The following is a 4,911-nucleotide window of genomic DNA, read 5'->3' on the forward strand; positions in this document are numbered from 1 at the left end:
ACCCATCTGTGCATTGAAACACCCACATACACACTAGTGAACACATACACTAGGGGGCAGTAAGCACTTGCCAAGAGCAGTGGGCAGCCCTATCCACGGTGCCTGGGGAGCAGTTTGGGGTCAGGTGCCTTGCTCAAGGGCACTTCAGTCACGCCCTGTCAGCTCAGGGAATCAAACTGGTGACCTTCCAGTCACAAGGCTGTTTCCCTAATCTTTTACAGCTTATTACAGCTTTTGCTTCTCTTCATATCTCCTTAATTGACAGATGATTTCAAGAGATTGTTATCATTGTCTGACTGAAAGTTTGTTAGATGCTGCAAGAAACTGCAAGAAACAGATTAAAGTACACTGTGTGCGTGTACTGTGCTCTTAATATCCATCTTATAAAGGATGGGTTGCAAGCTGGGCCCAAAGTGACAGGTTTTCTTGTGTAATAAGCAGGACGTTTTAGCAAAGGAAGCTGTGCCTTCAGATGAGCTGATGCTAAAGCTAATGCTACTAATACTGGAAGTATTTGGTAAAATGCTAGATGCTGAGGAGGACTCGTCCCATATGGAAAAGAAATACATTTAAAAAGAAATACAATTTAAATACATTTGAAAATGTATGAAAATGGCCAAAAGATTTTTTTTTGGTTACTTTAATGTACTTTGGTATTGGGAAGACATTCTGGAATGAAACAACATATTTCACAAGTACTTCACATATAAAAATGATATATATATAATGATCTATATATATTTCTTTTCCATGCTGGCATTGTGTAGGGAAGTGCATTAAAAGGCTCATATCCTACATTTTTCTTACATATTATTTTTCCCTCTTTTGACACTGGTGTGGATTTATGTACCAAAAACTGTCAAAATTCATTTTACTTGACCATTCAACTTCTTTTTATAACTGCTTTTAAGAATGGTATTTGTAAATGACCTTGAGTCTGATTAGCTGTCCTAAATCATCCAATAGGACACTCTTTATAACTTCAGCATGAATAGTTGGAGCCCGAGCCCCAAGCTTGAGTTGGCGTTGTCACAGGAAAGTGCAGCTTGAACCTCGCGCAAAAGGACGTTTACTCAGCCAACTATGTGTTAATCCAATTGGATGCTGCTCTGTACAGCTCTTGTTGGTACTCCAATCATCTTCAACACAGATCAGTTGTCCTTAATGAATATGTATTAGATTGTTTGTCTTGATTGGTTCTGGCAGAGTGTTCTTGACAAATTTCTTTTATTGCACATTAATTTGCAGTGCTGCATTTAGCAGTAATTAAATAATTTGTTGCCCCAGTCAGAGTCTGAGCACTATAAATATTACTGCCTTCAGCTGCAGATGTTCTTTGAGTATTTGGGCCAGGCCAAGATCAGGGCAAAGCTGATCTTTTCTGTACATCATGTCCAACAACTCCTTTCTGAGCATATCACTAGTTATGCACGCTATTCTGGTCCCACTCATCACCACTTATATAAGATTTTTTTTTCCTGATTACAAGGGAAAACAGAATGTTAGGCATTAGCCAAGCAAGTTAGTGACTTTCCAAAGCAGCATGCAATGGATCATCAGCAAACTAACTCCTGCTTTGCCACAATTCTCCATGGAGTTATCAAAAATGCTGCTGTACCTGGAGTTAACGCATCTCGAACCACTTGAGACAGGACAGAGGAAGAATCAAAGCATTCCTTTGCATTGTACTGTTCATCTCATGGCCACTTCATATGCCTGTGTTCAAGTTTTAAGGCCCTTGATTTGCAGAAGAAAGGGAAATAGATCAAAACGGGAGATGTTGGAGATGTGGTCTTGAGTACAGCGCCGCTCACTGTGACCTGACAAAGCCTTTTCATCAGTGTAATGGCAAACATCTTGGAATGTTACATGAGGCCAGTTTCTTCTGAGCTAGTACAGACTTATAATATTGCCCTGGCAAAAGTGTACATTAAATGGCCAACTGAATGTGATGAGAATCACTGTTTTTCTATGTCTCTGTAGCATTTGGGGCATCATTGGAACAATTGATGGGTGTCATATAGAAATCCAGAGGCCAGCAGTGAGAGGAGGGCATTACCTCAACAGGAAATGCTTCTATTCAGTTTTCCTACAGGGCATTATAAATGACCAGGGTCACTTTTCTCAGCTGTATTAGGCAAAGTGCCTGATGCACAAACCTTTTTTTTTATCTGGCGGCAATTGATGGAGACACGCAACTTTTGGGGAGATACTGCACATATCTATAACTACTACCCTTTTGTCATTACTTCCAAGCATAATAAGGGTGTATCTAATGAAGATGACCTGAAGAGAATTGCCATCATCAGCCGTGGCAGAGTTGGGGTGGAACAGGCTTTCAGAAGAAAGGTTCAGCCAATTGAATAAAAAATTTATCATGCATGTAGAGAAGCAGACAAATCCTCAAGCCCCTCTGTCAGCCATAAATGGATGATTGGGCATCGATACCATTTCTTTTCAGACCTATATTCTAACTTAAACCTTGCAGTAGTTAGATTCTGGTGCTAACAAATTTCCTGTTCCACCTTAAACAGTTACATTCTGGTGCATTTAGGCACACACAGCACAGCAACCCATATAACATCATTCGTTTGTAGGCATTTGCACAATAAAGCCAAAAACTAGGAGGTTTTGACTTTGGAACACTATTTCATATATATGTGTGATCAATAACTATGCAAATTCACTTGCTTTGGGCATTGTGAAAGTGTTCACAAACACAGTTTAGAATATTTGATTGATCTACACAGTTATATTTACATGTTCATGTGTAATAATAGGATATTTTGGTTATTTGGTCCAAAATGGCTCAGCAATACAAATAAAACTGATCATGCAAAGAGTGAAAAGCAGGCTCATACCAATGTTTGGGGTGGGGTGGGGATAATGTTCACTTTGCAATGCTACATCACTTGTTCTTCAAATAATAGTTAAAGAAATTTAAAGCACATTCACAAGAAAACAATAACCTCAAGTCCACTTATCATATAATAAAATGTTATCTCTGGCTTATTCTGTATTCACTGGCTTCAGTGCTTTAGTGACCATCATTATTTTTGACATAACAAAGCAAAGCATCATTTTATTTGAAAATATTTAACTGGAGAACATGAGCAAAGCATTTACAGTAACACAGAAATATGTACAGTACTGTGCAAAAAGAAGAGATTACTCTTATTTATTTCATTTGTAGTCTTAAAGGCCATTAAAAGCAAGTTATTCATTTTTGGTGTCAGAAAAAAAATTTACAGAAAATTACACAAAATTCTCCAACACTAAGTATAATATCAGATCTATCAGTGGTTAATGTGTCCACTCTTCACTTTTGCATACCTACTGCATCTTTAACTGCATCTTCCATTCTTCCAATCCTAAAACCAATTACAGCTGTGGACACACTAAATACTGAAAAAAAACTGATAATGTATTTAGCTGCTGAGGCTTTTGTTTAATGTTCTGTTTACATTTCCTCCTTTTTTCAGTCATACCGAAAAATTAATAACTTGCACTTTATGGCTGTTTTGATTGTAAATGAAATATATGACTTTTACCCAGTACTGTATAACCTTCTTTAACCATCTGTATCAACCTCATGTAATATCTTATATAATATCTCATGGCTATAGTTAAATCCTAGCATTTTCTAGAATGCAAAATATTGCATCCACCTACAGATGCTGGAGAAACTAAACCTCATCTATGGCAAAATGACACTCATTCTCATCTGGTTTTGGCCATTTGGTAAGCATTTTCACATAGAAGGCTGTTACTTAGCTGACGACAGAGCTCTGTATAAGAAGGTGCACGGTGTCCTTATACATCACAGGGACATTAGAAGTGACCTGTCAAATCTGCCCTCTGAACCTCGTCCATATTTACAGAAATGGGTGTGGATGCATTTTGAGTCCCCCCAAAAACACCCCCAGAATAGCAGGCCTGGAAAAATTCAATGTAACTATGAACGGGATGCAGACATTTCAATTCACAAGCAAATGATTAAAAAAACCGAAGATAACTAAAGATGAAATATTCCCTGAGCTTCTAAAGAAGAAGGATAAACTGGTCTGTTGGAATATCAGCAACTGAAACATCTGCAATGATTAAATGAAATATTACCATGAACTAAGCAAACACATTAACACTGAACTATATGGACGTCCATTTGATAAAGGAACCGAAGCAAGAAGAGCAGAACAGTACGCTGACAACATTAAGTAAAAGCAGTAAGCTCAAGTTGTCATTTGAGAACACAAAAACACTGGGACAATGTAAAAAGATGTACAATCCCCTCACAAAGGGCTCCATCCCAGTGGATCTTGAATGGCTAATACCCAGTGATTCATTCATCCATGTGGACAACTTTGCAACTCAAAGAATTGGTCTATTAACTGTACTCACTGGACAAGAATGAGGATCAGTACAAGAAGCTTTTTCAACAGCAAGAAAAATACAAAATCAAAAATGATGACAAAATTAAAAAAGACAAGTCATGAAATTTGACGACTAACGAAAATAAAAAAATTTAACTTTGACTTGAGCATTGATGACTCAGACTTGGGCCCTATGACTTAGAAAGGCTCAAGACCAAATCAAGAGAAACAGCTTCAAACAAAACCAGTTCTCTTCAACACAGTACAGATTAGTGTGGTCAAGATCACTCATGTACAGGCACTTCTAGCTCTACTTTTCACAGGATGTGTTTATGCCATGCTCGCCTGAAGACCAAGAGAAGCAGTTATCCACGCAGCTATCCAGCATGTGAAGTTGGTGGGCGACCTCTTGAAGACTAACACAGTTAGGTCAAGGTTAACATCCATATCAGCACTGAGCTTAACTAAACCATCCAGTAATCTTTCCAAATGAAATAGAAGGTAGTAATTTGGTGCATTCGCTAATGATCTTAAATCGGTA

At 38.0% G+C, this 4,911-nt stretch overlaps 1 pseudogene; it reads left to right on the top strand.

The window, feature by feature from the left end:
* The first annotated feature begins 3,707 nt into the window (after nucleotides 1–3,707).
* Nucleotides 3,708–4,493, top strand: LOC118804965 (annotated as a pseudogene).
* Nucleotides 4,494–4,911: the final 418 nt, after the last annotated feature.

Source organism: Colossoma macropomum, unplaced genomic scaffold, assembly GCF_904425465.1.
Source record: "Colossoma macropomum unplaced genomic scaffold, Colossoma_macropomum, whole genome shotgun sequence".
NCBI classification, from domain to species: domain Eukaryota; kingdom Metazoa; phylum Chordata; class Actinopteri; order Characiformes; family Serrasalmidae; genus Colossoma; species Colossoma macropomum.